The sequence below is a fragment of the Schistocerca gregaria genome, chromosome 5 (assembly GCF_023897955.1).
Source record: "Schistocerca gregaria isolate iqSchGreg1 chromosome 5, iqSchGreg1.2, whole genome shotgun sequence".
Classification (NCBI taxonomy): domain Eukaryota; kingdom Metazoa; phylum Arthropoda; class Insecta; order Orthoptera; family Acrididae; genus Schistocerca; species Schistocerca gregaria.
In genome coordinates, this window is record NC_064924.1 from 60,366,403 (window position 1) to 60,382,589 (window position 16,187).

A 16,187-nucleotide genomic window follows, 5' to 3' on the forward strand; every position below is an offset into this window, starting at 1 on the left:
TGCCTCGAGATGACTGGGTGTTGGTTGTGTCGTCTTCATCATCATCATTCATCCCCCTTACGGTCGTAGGAAGGCAACGGAAAACTACCTCCGCTAGGACCTTGCCTAGTACAGAGGCGGGTCAGGGATTTTCACCTGCCTCGAGATGACTGGGTGTTGGTTGTGTCGTCTTCATCATCATCACTCATCCACATTACGTTCGGAGGAAGGCAACGGAAAACTACCTCCGCTAGGACCTTGCCTAGTACAGAGGCGGGTCAGGGATTTTCACCTGCCTCGAGATGACTGGGTGTTGGTTGTGTCGTCTTCATCATCATCATTCATCCACATTACGTTCGGAGGAAAGCAATGGTAAACCATCTCCGCTAGGACCTTGCCTAGTACAGAGGCGGGTCAGGGATTTTCACCTGCCTTGAGATGACTGGGTGTTGGTTGTGTCGTCTTCATCATCATTATTCATCCCCATTATGGTCGGAGGAAGGCAATGGAAAACTACCTCCGCTAGGACCTTGCCTACTACAGAGGCGGGTCAGGGATTTGCACCTACCTCGAGATGACTGGGTGTTGGTTGTGTCGTCTTCATCATCATCACTCATCCACATTACGTTCGGAGGAAGGCAGTGGCAAACCACCCCGCTAGGACCTTGCCTAGTAGAGGCAGGTCAGGGATTTACATCTGCCTCGAGATGACTGGGTGTTGGTTGTGTCATCTTCATCATCATCATTCATCTCCATTATGGTCGGGGAAGGCAACGGAACACTACCTCCGCTAGGACCTTGCCTAGTACAGAGGCGGGTCAAGAAGTTTCACCTGCCTCGAGATGACTGGGTGTTGGTTGTGTTGTCTTCATCATCATCATTCATCCCCATTATGGTCGGAGGAAGACAACGGAAAACTACCTCCACTAGGACCTTGCGTAGTACAGAGGCAAGTCAGGGATTTACACCTGCCTCGAGATGCTTGGGTGTTGGTTGTGTCGTCTTCATCATTATCATTCATCCCCATTACAGTCGGAGGAAGGCAATGGCAAACCACCTCCGCTAAGGCCTTGCCTAGTACAGAGGCGGGTCAGGGATTTTCACCTGCATCGAGATGACTGGGTGTTGGTTGTGTCGTCTTCATCATTATCATTCATCCCCATTATGGTCGGAGGAAGGCAATGGCAAACCACCTCCGCTAGGACCTTGCCTAGTACAGAGGCGGGTCAGGGATTTACACCTGCCTCGAGATGACTGGGTGTTGATTGTGTCGTCTTCATCATCATCATTCATCCCCCTTATGGTCGGAGGAAGGCAACGGAAAACTACCTCCGCTAGGACCTTGCCTAGTACAGAGGCGGGTCAGGGATTTTCACCTGCCTCGAGATGACTGGGTGTTGGTTGTGTCGTCTTCATCATCATCAATCATCCCCATTACGGTCGGAGGAAGGCAACGGAAAACTACCTCCGCTAGGACCTTGCGTAGTACAGAGGCGGGTCAGGGATTTACACCTGCCTCGAGATGCCTAGGTGTTGGTTGTGTCGTCTTCATCATTTACATTCATCCCCATTACGTTCGGAGGAAGGCAATGGCAAACCACCTGCGCTAGGACCTTGCCTAGTACAGAGGCGTGTCAGTGATTTACATATGCCTCGAGATGACTGGGTGTTGGTTGTGTCGTCTTCATCATCATCATTCATCCCCATTATGGTCGGGGAAGGCAACGGAACACTACCTCCGCTAGGACCTTGCCTAGTACAGAGGCGGGTCAGGGATTTTCACCTGCCTCGAGATTACTGGGTGTTGGTTGTGTCGTCTTCATGATCATCGTTCATCCCCATTACGGTTGGAGGAAGGCAATGGAAATCTACCTCCGCTAGGACCTTGCCTAGTACAGAGGCGGGTCAGGGATTTTCACCTGTCTCGAGATGACTGGGTGTTGGTTGTGTCGTCTTCATCATCATCATTCATCCCCATTACGGTTGGAGGAAGGGAACGGAAAACTACCTCTGCTAGGACCTTGCCTAGTACAGAGGCGGATCAGGGATTTTCACCTGCCACGAGATGATGGGTGTTGGTTGTGTCGTCTTCATCATTATCATTCATCCCCATTACAGTCGGAGGAAGGCAATGGCAAACCACCTCCGCTAAGACCTTGCCTAGTACAGAGGCGGGTCAGGGATTTTCACCTGCCTCGAGATGACTGGGTGTTGGTTGTGTCGTCTTCATCATCATCACTCATCCACATTACGTTCGGAGGAAGGCAATGGCAAACCATCTCCGCTAGGACCTTGCCTAGTACAGAGGCGGGTCAGGGATTTTCACCTGCCTCGAGATGACTGGGTGTTGGTTGTGTCGTCTTCATCATCATCAGTCATCCACATTACAGTCGGAGGAAGGACACGGAAAACTACCTCCGCTAGGACCTTGCCTAGTACAGAGGCGGGTCAGGGATTTTCACCTGCCTCGAGATGACTGGGTGTTGGTTATGTCGTCTTCATCATCATCATTCATCCCCATTACGGTCGGAGGATGGCAACGGAAAACTACCTCCATTAGGACCTTGCCTACTACAGAGGCGGGTCAGGGATTTGCACCTGCCTCGAGATGACTGGGTGTTGGTTGTGTCGTCTTCATCATCATCACTCGTCCACATTACGTTCGGAGGAAGGCAGTGGCAAACCACCCCGCTAGGACCTTGCCTAGTACAGAGGCACGTCAGGGATTTTCACCTGCCTCGAGATGACTGGGTGTTGGTTGTGTCGCCTTCATCATCATCATTCATCTCCATTATGGTCGGGGAAGGCAACGGAACACTACCTCCGCTAGGACCTTGCCTAGTACAGAGGCGGGTCAGGGCTTTTCACCTGCCTCGAGATGACTGGGTGTTGGTTGTGTCGTCTTCATCATCATCATTCATCCCCATTACAGTCGGAGGAAGGACACGGAGAACTACCTCCGTTAGGACCTTGCCTAGTACAGAGGCGGGTCAGGGATTTTCACCTGCCACGAGATGACTGGGTGTTAGTTGTGTCGTCTTCATCATCATCTTTCATCCCCATTACGGTCGGAGGAAGTTAACGGAAAACTACATCCATTAGGACCTTGCCTAGTACAGAGGTGGGTCAGGGATTTTCACCTGCCACGAGATGACTGGGTGTTGGTTGTGTCGTCTTCATCATCATCATTCATACCCATTACGGTTGGAGGAAGGCAACAGAAAACTACCTCTGCTAGGACCTTGCCTAGTACAGAGGCGGATCAGGGATTTTCAACTGCCACGAGATGACTGGGTGTTGGTTGTGTCGTCTTCATCATCATCATTCAACCCCATTACAGTCGGAGGAAGGCAATGGCAAACCACCTCCACTAAGACCTTGCCTTGTACAGAGGCGGGTAAGGGATTTTCACCTGCTTCGAGATGACTGGGTGTTGGTTGTGTCGTCTTCATCATCATCACTCATCCACATTACGTTTGGAGGAAGACTATGGCAAACCATCTCCGCTAGGACCTTGCCTAGTACAGAGGCGGGTCAGGGATTTTCACCTGCCTCGAGATGACTGGGTGTTGGTTGTGTCGTCTTCATCATCATCACTCATCCACATTACGTTCGGAGGAAGGCAATGGCAAACCATCTCCGCTAGGACCTTGCCTAGTACAGAGGCGGGTCAGGGATTTTCACCTGCCTCGAGATGACTGGGTGTTGGTTGTGTCGTCTTCATCATCATCATTCATCCCCATTACGGTCGGAGGAAGGCAACGGAAAACTACCTCCGCTAGGACCTTGCCTACTACAGTGGCGGGTCAGGGATTTGCACCTGCCTCGAGATGACTGGGTGTTGGTTGTGTCGTCTTCATCATCATCACTCATCCACATTACGTTCGGAGGAAGGCAGTGGCAAACCACCCCGCTAGGACCTTGCCTAGTACAGAGGCAAGTCAGGGATTTTCACCTGCCTCGAGATGACTGGGTGTTGGTTGTGTCGTCTTCATCATCATCATTCATCTCCATTATGGTCGGGGAAGGCAACGGAACACTACCTCCGCTAGGACCTTGCCTAGTACAGAGGCGGGTCAGGGATTTTCACCTGCCTCGAGATGACTGGGTGTTGGTTGTGTCGTCTTCATCATCATCAGTCATCCCCATTACAGTCGGAGGAAGGACACGGAAAACTACCTCCGCTAGGACCTTGCCTAGTACAGAGGCGGGTCAGGGATTTTCACCTGCCTCGAGATGACTGGGTGTTGGTTGTGTCGTCTTCATCATCATCTTTCATCCCCATTACGGTCGGAGGAAGGCAACGGAAAACTACCTCCATTAGGACCTTGCCTAGTACAGAGGTGGGTCAGGGATTTTCACCTGCCACGAGATGACTGGGTGTTGGTTGTGTCGTCTTCATCATCATCATTCATACCCATTACGGTTGGAGGAAGGCAACGGAAAACTACCTCTGCTAGGACCTTGCCTAGTACAGAGGCGGATCAGGGATTTTCACCTGCCACGAGATGACTGGGTATTGGTTGTGTCGTCTTCATCATCATCATTCATCCCCATTACAGTCGGAGGAAGGCAATTGCAAACCACCTCCGCTAAGACCTTGCCTTGTACAGAGGCGGGTAAGGGATTTTCACCTGCTTCGAGATGACTGGGTGTTGGTTGTGTCGTCTTCATCCTCATCAGTCATCCACATTACGTTTGGAGGAAGACTATGGCAAACCATCTCCGCTAGGACCTTGCCTAGTACAGAGGCGGGTCAGGGATTTTCACCTGCCTCGAGATGACTGGGTGTTGGTTGTGTCGTCTTCATCATCATCACTCATCCACATTACGTTCGGAGGAAGGCAATGGCAAACCATCTCCGCTAGGACCTTGCCTAGTACAGAGGCGGGGCAGTTATTTTCACCTGCCTCGAGATGACTGGGTGTTGGTTGTGTCGTCTTCATCATCATCATTCATCCCCATTACGGTCGGAGGAAGGCAACGGAAAACTACCTCCGCTAGGACCTTGCTTACTACAGAGGCGGGTCAGGGATTTGCACCTGCCTCGAGATGACTGGGTGTTGGTTGTGTCGTCTTCATCATCATCACTCATCCACACTACGTTCGGAGGAAGGCAGTGGCAAACCACCCCGCTAGGACCTTGCCTAGTACAGAGGCGGGTCAGGGATTTACACCTGCCTCGAGATGACTGTGTGTTGGTTGTGTCGTCTTCATCATCATCATTCATCTCCATTATGGTCGGGGAAGGCAACGGAACACTACCTCCGCTAGGTCCTTGCCTAGTACAGAGGCGGGTCAGGGATTTTCACCTGCCTCGAGATGACTGGGTGTTGGTTGTGTCGTCTTCATCATCATCTTTCATCCCCATTACGGTCGGAGGAAGGCAACGGAAAACTACCTCCATTAGGACCTTGCCTAGTACATAGGTGGGTCAGGGATTTTCACCTGCCTCGAGATGACTGGGTGTTGGTTGTGTCGTCTTCATCATCATCATTCATCCCCATTACAGTTGGAGGAAGGCAACGGAAAACTACCTCTGCTAGGACCTTGCCTAGTACAGAGGCGGATCAGGGATTTTCACCTGCCTCGAGATGACTGGGTGTTGGTTGTGTCGTCTTAATCATCATCATTTATCCCCATTACAGTCGGAGGAAGGCAATGGCAAACCACCTCGGCTAAGACCTTGCGTAGTACAGAGGCGGGCCAGGGATTTTCACCTGTCTCGAGATGACTGGGCGTTGGTTGTGTCGTCTTCATCATCATCATTCATCCCCATTATGGTCGGAGGAAGGCAACGGAAAACTACCTCCACTAGGTCCTTGCCTAGTACAGAGGTGGGTCAGAGATTTTGCCCTTCCTCGAGATGACTGGGTGTTGGTTGTGTCGTCTTCATCATCATCATCATTCATCCCCATTACGATCGGAGGAAGGCAACGGAAAACTACCTCCGCTAGGACCTTGCCTAGTACAGATGCGGGTCAGGGATTTTCACCTGCCTCAAGATGACTGGGTTTTGGTTGTGTCGTCTTCATCATCATCATTCATCCCCCTTACGGTCGGAGGAAGGCAACGGAAAACTACCTCCGCTAGGACCTTGCCTAGTACAGAGGGGGGTCAGGGATTTTCACCTGCCTCGAGATGACTGGGTGTTGGTTGTGTCGTCTTCATCATCATCATTCATCCCCATTACGGTCAGAGTAAGGCAACAGAAAACTACCTCCGCTAGGACCTTCGTAGTACAGAGGCGGGTCAGGGATTTACACCTGCCTCGTGTTGCCTTGGTGTTGGTTGTGTCGTCTTCATCATTATCATTCATCCCCATTACGGTCGGAGGAAGGCAATGGCAAACCACCTCCGCTAAGGCCTTGCCTAGTACAGAGGCGGGTCAGGGATTTTCACCTGCCTCGAAATGACTGGGTGTTGGTTGTGTCGTCTTCATCATTATCATTCATCCCCATTACGGTCTCTGGAAGGCAATGGCAAACCACCTCCACTAGGACCTTGCCTAGTACAGAGGCGGGTCAGGGATTTACACCTGCCTCGAGATGACTGGGTGTTGGTTGTGTCACTTCATCATCATCATTCATCCCCCTTACGGTCGTAGGAAGGCAACGGAAAACTACCTCCGCTAGGACCTTGCCTAGTACAGAGGCGGGTCAGGGATTTTCACCTGCCTCGAGATGACTGGGTGTTGGTTGTGTCGTCTTCATCATCATCACTCATCCACATTACGTTCGGAGGAAGGCAACGGAAAACTACCTCCGCTAGGACCTTGCCTAGTACAGAGGCGGGTCAGGGATTTTCACCTGCCTCGAGATGACTGGGTGTTGGTTGTGTCGTCTTCATCATCATCATTCATCCACATTACGTTCGGAGGAAAGCAATGGTAAACCATCTCCGCTAGGACCTTGCCTAGTACAGAGGCGGGTCAGGGATTTTCACCTGCCTTGAGATGACTGGGTGTTGGTTGTGTCGTCTTCATCATCATTATTCATCCCCATTATGGTCGGAGGAAGGCAATGGAAAACTACCTCCGCTAGGACCTTGCCTACTACAGAGGCGGGTCAGGGATTTGCACCTACCTCGAGATGACTGGGTGTTGGTTGTGTCGTCTTCATCATCATCACTCATCCACATTACGTTCGGAGGAAGGCAGTGGCAAACCACCCCGCTAGGACCTTGCCTAGTAGAGGCAGGTCAGGGATTTACATCTGCCTCGAGATGACTGGGTGTTGGTTGTGTCATCTTCATCATCATCATTCATCTCCATTATGGTCGGGGAAGACAACGGAACACTACCTCCGCTAGGACCTTGCCTAGTACAGAGGCGGGTCAAGAATTTTCACCTGCCTCGAGATGACTGGGTGTTGGTTGTGTTGTCTTCATCATCATCATTCATCCCCATAACGGTCGGAGGAAGACAACGGAAAACTACCTCCACTAGGACCTTGCGTAGTACAGAGGCAAGTCAGGGATTTACACCTGCCTCGAGATGCTTGGGTGTTGATTGTGTCGTCTTCATCATTATCATTCATCCCCATTACAGTCGGAGGAAGGCAATGGCAATCCACCTCCGCTAAGGCCTTGCCTAGTACAGAGGCGGGTCAGGGATTTTCACCTGCATCGAGATGACTGGGTGTTGGTTGTGTCGTCTTCATCATTATCATTCATCCCCATTACGGTCGGAGGAAGGCAATGGCAAACCACCTCCGCTAGGACCTTGCCTAGTACAGAGGCGGGTCACGGATTTACACCTGCCTCGAGATGACTGGGTGTTGGTTGTGTCGTCTTCATCATTTACATTCATCCCCATTACGTTCGGAGGAAGGCAATGGCAAACCACCTGCGCTAGGACCTTGCCTAGTACAGAGGCGTGTCAGGGATTTACACCTGCCTCGAGATGACTGGGTGTTGGTTGTGTCGTCTTCATCATCATCATTCATCCCCATTATGGTCGGGGAAGGCAACGGAACACTACCTCCGCTAGGACCTTGCCTAGTACAGAGGCGGGTCAGGGATTTTCACCTGCCTCGAGATTACTGGGTGTTGGTTGTGTCGTCTTCATGATCATCGTTCATCCCCATTACGGTTGGAGGAAGGCAATGGAAATCTACCTCCGCTAGGACCTTGCCTAGTACAGAGGCGGGTCAGGGATTTTCACCTGTCTCGAGATGACTGGGTGTTGGTTGTGTCGTCTTCATCATCATCATTCATCCCCATTATGGTCGGAGGAAGGCAACGGAAAACTACCTCCGCTAGGTCCTTGCCTAGTACAGAGGTGGGTCAGGGATTTTGCCCTGCCTCGAGATGACTGGGTGTTGGTTGTGTCGTCTTCATCATCATCATCATTCATCCCCATTACGGTCGGAGGAAGGCAACGGAAAACTACCTCCGCTAGGACCTTGCCTAGTACAGAGGCGGGTCAGGGATTTTCACCTGCCTCGAGATGACTGGGTGTTGGTTGTGTCGTCTTCATCATCATCACTCATCCCCCTTACGGTCGGAGGAAGGCAACGGAAAACTACCTCCGCTAGGACCTTGCCTTGTACAGAGGCGGATCAGGGATTTTCAGCTGCCACGAGATGACTGGGTGTTGGTTGTGTCGTCTTCATCATCATCATTCATCCCCATTACAGTCGGAGGAAGGCAATGGCAAACCACCTCCGCTAAGACCTTGCCTTGTACAGAGGCGGGTAAGGGATTTTCACCTGCTTCGAGATGACTGGGTGTTGGTTGTGTCGTCTTCATCATCATCACTCATCCACATTACGTTTGGAGGAAGACTATGGCAAACCATCTCCGCTAGGACCTTGCCTAGTACAGAGGCGGGTCAAGGATTTTCACCTGCCTCGAGATGACTGGGTGTTGGTTGTGTCATCTTCATCATCATCACTCATCCATATTACGTTCGGAGGAAGGCAATGGCAAACCATCTCCGCTAGGACCTTGCCTAGTACAGAGGCGGGGCAGTTATTTTCACCTGCCTCGAGATGACTGGGTGTTGGTTGTGTCGTCTTCATCATCATCATTCATCCCCATTACGGTCGGAGGAAGGCAACGGAAAACTACCTCCGCTAGGACCTTGCTTACTACAAAGGCGGGTCAGGGATTTGCACCTGCCTCGAGATGACTGGGTGTTGGTTGTGTCGTCTTCATCATCATCACTCATCCACACTACGTTCGGAGGAAGGCAGTGGCAAACCACCCCGCTAGGACCTTGCCTAGTACAGAGGCGGGTCAGGGATTTACACCTGCCTCGAGATGACTGTGTGTTGGTTGTGTCGTCTTCATCATCATCATTCATCTCCATTATGGTCGGGGAAGGCAACGGAACACTACCTCCGCTAGGTCCTTGCCTAGTACAGAGGCGGGTCAGGGATTTTCACCTGCCTCGAGATGACTGGGTGTTGGTTGTGTCGTCTTCATCATCATCATTCATCCCCATTACAGTTGGAGGAAGGCAACGGAAAACTACCTCTGCTAGGACCTTGCCTAGTACAGAGGCGGATCAGGGATTTTCACCTGCCTCGAGATGACTGGGTGTTGGTTGTGTCGTCTTAATCATCATCATTTATCCCCATTACAGTCGGAGGAAGGCAATGGCAAACCACCTCCGCTAAGACCTTGCCTAGTACAGAGGCGGGCCAGGGATTTTCACCTGTCTCGAGATGACTGGGCGTTGGTTGTGTCGTCTTCATCATCATCATTCATCCCCATTATGGTCGGAGGAAGGCAACGGAAAACTACCTCCGCTAGGTCCTTGCCTAGTACAGAGGTGGGTCAGAGATTTTGCCCTTCCTCGAGATGACTGGGTGTTGGTTGTGTCGTCTTCATCATCATCATCATTCATCCCCATTACGGTCGGAGGAAGGCAACGGAAAACTACCTCCGCTAGGACCTTGCCTAGTACAGATGCGGGTCAGGGATTTTCACCTGCCTCAAGATGACTGGGTTTTGGTTGTGTCGTCTTCATCATCATCATTCATCCCCCTTACGGTCGGAGGAAGGCAACGGAAAACTACCTCCGCTAGGAAATTGCCTAGTACAGAGGCGGGTCAGGGATTTTCACCTGCCTCGAGATGACTGGGTGTTGGTTGTGTCGTCTTCATCATCATCATTCATCCCCATTACGGTCAGAGTAAGGCAACAGAAAACTACCTCCGCTAGGACCTTCGTAGTACAGAGGCGGGTCAGGGATTTACACCTGCCTCGAGTTGCCTGGGTGTTGGTTGTGTCGTCTTCATCATTATCATTCATCCCCATTACGGTCGGAGGAAGGCAATGGCAAACCACCTCCGCTAAGGCCTTGCCTAGTACAGAGGCGGGTAAGGGATTTTCACCTGCCTCGAACTGACTGGGTGTTGGTTGTGTCGTCTTGATCATTATCATTCATCCCCATTACGGTCTCTGGAAGGCAATGGCAAACCACCTCCACTAGGACCTTGCCTAGTACAGAGGCGGGTCAGGGATTTACACCTGCCTCTAGATGACTGGGTGTTGGTTGTGTCGTCTTCATCGTCATCATTCATCCCCCTTACGGTCGTAGGAAGGCAACGGAAAACTACCTCCGCTAGGACCTTGCCTAGTACAGAGGCGGGTCAGGGATTTTCACCTGCCTCGAGATGACTGGGTGTTGGTTGTGTCGTCTTCATCATCATCACTCATCCACATTACGTTCGGAGGAAGGCAACGGAAAACTACCTCCGCTAGGACCTTGCCTACTACAGAGGCGGGTCAGGGATTTTCACCTGCCTCGAGATGACTGGGTGTTGGTTGTGTCGTCTTCATCATCATCATTCATCCACATTACGTTCGGAGGAAAGCAATGGAAAACCATCTCCGCTAGGACCTTGCCTAGTACAGAGGCGGGTCAGGGATTTTCACCTGCCTCGAGATGACTGGGTGTTGGTTGTGTCGTCTTCATCATCATTATTCATCCCCATTACGGTCGGAGGAAGGCAATGGAAAACTACCTCCGCTAGGACCTTGCCTACTACAGAGGCGGGTCAGGGATTTGCACCTACCTCGAGATGACTGGGTGTTGGTTGTGTCGTCTTCATCATCATCACTCATCCACATTACATTCGGAGGAAGGCAGTGGCAAACCACCCCGCTAGGACCTTGCCTAGTAGAGGCAGGTCAGGGATTTACATCTGCCTCGAGATGACTGGGTGTTGGTTGTGTCATCTTCATCATCATCATTCATCTCCATTATGGTCGGGGAAGACAACGGAACACTACCTCCGCTAGGACCTTGCCTAGTACAGAGGCGGGTCAAGAATTTTCACCTGCCTCGAGATGACTGGGTGTTGGTTGTGTTGTCTTCATCATCATCATTCATCCCCATAACGGTCGGAGGAAGACAACGGATAACTACCTCCACTAGGACCTTGCGTAGTACAGAGGCAAGTCAGGGATTTACACCTGCCTCGAGATGCTTGGGTGTTGGTTGTGTCGTCTTCATCATTATCATTCATCCCCATTACAGTCGGAGGAAGGCAATGGCAAACCACCTCCGCTAAGGCCTTGCCTAGTACAGAGGCGGGTCAGGGATTTTCACCTGCATCGAGATGACTGGGTGTTGGTTGTGTCGTCTTCATCATTATCATTCATCCCCATTACGGTCGGAGGAAGGCAATGGCAAACCACCTCCGCTAGGACCTTGCCTAGTACAGAGGCGGGTCAGGGATTTACACCTGCCTCGAGATGACTGGGTGTTGATTGTGTCGTCTTCATCATCATCATTCATCCCCCTTATGGTCGGAGGAAGGCAACGGAAAACTACCTCCGCTAGGACCTTGCCTAGTACAGAGGCGGGTCAGGGATTTTCACCTGCCTCGAGATGACTGGGTGTTGGTTGTGTCGTCTTCATCATCATCATTCATCCCCATTACGGTCAGAGTAAGGCAACAGAAAACTACCTCCGCTAGGACCTTCGTAGTACAGAGGCGGGTCAGGGATTTACACCTGCCTCGTGTTGCCTGGGTGTTGGTTGTGTCGTCTTCATCATTATCATTCATCCCCATTACGGTCGGAGGAAGGCAATGGCAAACCACCTCCGCTAAGGCCTTGCCTAGTACAGAGGCGGGTCAGGGATTTTCACCTGCCTCGAAATGACTGGGTGTTGGTTGTGTCGTCTTCATCATTATCATTCATCCCCATTTCGGTCTCTGGAAGGCAATGGCAAACCACCTCCACTAGGACCTTGCCTAGTACAGAGGCGGGTCAGGGATTTACACCTGCCTCGAGATGACTGGGTGTTGGTTGTGTCGTCTTCATCATCATCATTCATCCCCCTTACGGTCGTAGGAAGGCAACGGAAAACTACCTCCGCTAGGACCTTGCCTAGTACAGAGGCGGGTCAGGGATTTTCACCTGCCTCGAGATGACTGGGTGTTGGTTGTGTCGTCTTCATCATCATCACTCATCCACATTACGTTCGGAGGAAGGCAACGGAAAACTACCTCCGCTAGGACCTTGCCTAGTACAGAGGCGGGTCAGGGATTTTCACCTGCCTCGAGATGACTGGGTGTTGGTTGTGTCGTCTTCATCATCATCATTCATCCACATTACGTTCGGAGGAAAGCAATGGTAAACCATCTCCGCTAGGACCTTGCCTAGTACAGAGGCGGGTCAGGGATTTTCACCTGCCTTGAGATGACTGGGTGTTGGTTGTGTCGTCTTCATCATCATTATTCATCCCCATTATGGTCGGAGGAAGGCAATGGAAAACTACCTCCGCTAGGACCTTGCCTACTACAGAGGCGGGTCAGGGATTTGCACCTACCTCGAGATGACTGGGTGTTGGTTGTGTCGTCTTCATCATCATCACTCATCCACATTACGTTCGGAGGAAGGCAGTGGCAAACCACCCCGCTAGGACCTTGCCTAGTAGAGGCAGGTCAGGGATTTACATCTGCCTCGAGATGACTGGGTGTTGGTTGTGTCATCTTCATCATCATCATTCATCTCCATTATGGTCGGGGAAGACAACGGAACACTACCTCCGCTAGGACCTTGCCTAGTACAGAGGCGGGTCAAGAATTTTCACCTGCCTCGAGATGACTGGGTGTTGGTTGTGTTGTCTTCATCATCATCATTCATCCCCATAACGGTCGGAGGAAGACAACGGAAAACTACCTCCACTAGGACCTTGCGTAGTACAGAGGCAAGTCAGGGATTTACACCTGCCTCGAGATGCTTGGGTGTTGATTGTGTCGTCTTCATCATTATCATTCATCCCCATTACAGTCGGAGGAAGGCAATGGCAATCCACCTCCGCTAAGGCCTTGCCTAGTACAGAGGCGGGTCAGGGATTTTCACCTGCATCGAGATGACTGGGTGTTGGTTGTGTCGTCTTCATCATTATCATTCATCCCCATTACGGTCGGAGGAAGGCAATGGCAAACCACCTCCGCTAGGACCTTGCCTAGTACAGAGGCGGGTCACGGATTTACACCTGCCTCGAGATGACTGGGTGTTGGTTGTGTCGTCTTCATCATTTACATTCATCCCCATTACGTTCGGAGGAAGGCAATGGCAAACCACCTGCGCTAGGACCTTGCCTAGTACAGAGGCGTGTCAGGGATTTACACCTGCCTCGAGATGACTGGGTGTTGGTTGTGTCGTCTTCATCATCATCATTCATCCCCATTATGGTCGGGGAAGGCAACGGAACACTACCTCCGCTAGGACCTTGCCTAGTACAGAGGCGGGTCAGGGATTTTCACCTGCCTCGAGATTACTGGGTGTTGGTTGTGTCGTCTTCATGATCATCGTTCATCCCCATTACGGTTGGAGGAAGGCAATGGAAATCTACCTCCGCTAGGACCTTGCCTAGTACAGAGGCGGGTCAGGGATTTTCACCTGTCTCGAGATGACTGGGTGTTGGTTGTGTCGTCTTCATCATCATCATTCATCCCCATTATGGTCGGAGGAAGGCAACGGAAAACTACCTCCGCTAGGTCCTTGCCTAGTACAGAGGTGGGTCAGGGATTTTGCCCTGCCTCGAGATGACTGGGTGTTGGTTGTGTCGTCTTCATCATCATCATCATTCATCCCCATTACGGTCGGAGGAAGGCAACGGAAAACTACCTCCGCTAGGACCTTGCCTAGTACAGAGGCGGGTCAGGGATTTTCACCTGCCTCGAGATGACTGGGTGTTGGTTGTGTCGTCTTCATCATCATCACTCATCCCCCTTACGGTCGGAGGAAGGCAACGGAAAACTACCTCCGCTAGGACCTTGCCTTGTACAGAGGCGGATCAGGGATTTTCAGCTGCCACGAGATGACTGGGTGTTGGTTGTGTCGTCTTCATCATCATCATTCATCCCCATTACAGTCGGAGGAAGGCAATGGCAAACCACCTCCGCTAAGACCTTGCCTTGTACAGAGGCGGGTAAGGGATTTTCACCTGCTTCGAGATGACTGGGTGTTGGTTGTGTCGTCTTCATCATCATCACTCATCCACATTACGTTTGGAGGAAGACTATGGCAAACCATCTCCGCTAGGACCTTGCCTAGTACAGAGGCGGGTCAGGGATTTTCACGTGCCTCGAGATGACTGGGTGTTGGTTGTGTCATCTTCATCATCATCACTCATCCATATTACGTTCGGAGGAAGGCAATGGCAAACCATCTCCGCTAGGACCTTGCCTAGTACAGAGGCGGGGCAGTTATTTTCACCTGCCTCGAGATGACTGGGTGTTGGTTGTGTCGTCTTCATCATCATCATTCATCCCCATTACGGTCGGAGGAAGGCAACGGAAAACTACCTCCGCTAGGACCTTGCTTACTACAAAGGCGGGTCAGGGATTTGCACCTGCCTCGAGATGACTGGGTGTTGGTTGTGTCGTCTTCATCATCATCACTCATCCACACTACGTTCGGAGGAAGGCAGTGGCAAACCACCCCGCTAGGACCTTGCCTAGTACAGAGGCGGGTCAGGGATTTACACCTGCCTCGAGATGACTGGGTGTTGGTTGTGTCGTCTTCATCATCATCATTCATCCCCATTACGGTCAGAGTAAGGCAACAGAAAACTACCTCCGCTAGGACCTTCGTAGTACAGAGGCGGGTCAGGGATTTACACCTGCCTCGAGTTGCCTGGGTGTTGGTTGTGTCGTCTTCATCATTATCATTCATCCCCATTACGGTCGGAGGAAGGCAATGGCAAACCACCTCCGCTAAGGCCTTGCCTAGTACAGAGGCGGGTAAGGGATTTTCACCTGCCTCGAACTGACTGGGTGTTGGTTGTGTCGTCTTGATCATTATCATTCATCCCCATTACGGTCTCTGGAAGGCAATGGCAAACCACCTCCACTAGGACCTTGCCTAGTACAGAGGCGGGTCAGGGATTTACACCTGCCTCTAGATGACTGGGTGTTGGTTGTGTCGTCTTCATCGTCATCATTCATCCCCCTTACGGTCGTAGGAAGGCAACGGAAAACTACCTCCGCTAGGACCTTGCCTAGTACAGAGGCGGGTCAGGGATTTTCACCTGCCTCGAGATGACTGGGTGTTGGTTGTGTCGTCTTCATCATCATCACTCATCCACATTACGTTCGGAGGAAGGCAACGGAAAACTACCTCCGCTAGGACCTTGCCTACTACAGAGGCGGGTCAGGGATTTTCACCTGCCTCGAGATGACTGGGTGTTGGTTGTGTCGTCTTCATCATCATCATTCATCCACATTACGTTCGGAGGAAAGCAATGGTAAACCATCTCCGCTAGGACCTTGCCTAGTACAGAGGCGGGTCAGGGATTTTCACCTGCCTCGAGATGACTGGGTGTTGGTTGTGTCGTCTTCATCATCATTATTCATCCCCATTACGGTCGGAGGAAGGCAATGGAAAACTACCTCCGCTAGGACCTTGCCTACTACAGAGGCGGGTCAGGGATTTGCACCTACCTCGAGATGACTGGGTGTTGGTTGTGTCGTCTTCATCATCATCACTCATCCACATTACATTCGGAGGAAGGCAGTGGCAAACCACCCCGCTAGGACCTTGCCTAGTAGAGGCAGGTCAGGGATTTACATCTGCCTCGAGATGACTGGGTGTTGGTTGTGTCATCTTCATCATCATCATTCATCTCCATTATGGTCGGGGAAGACAACGGAACACTACCTCCGCTAGGACCTTGCCTAGTACAGAGGCGGGTCAAGAATTTTCACCTGCCTCGAGATGACTGGGTGTTGGTTGTG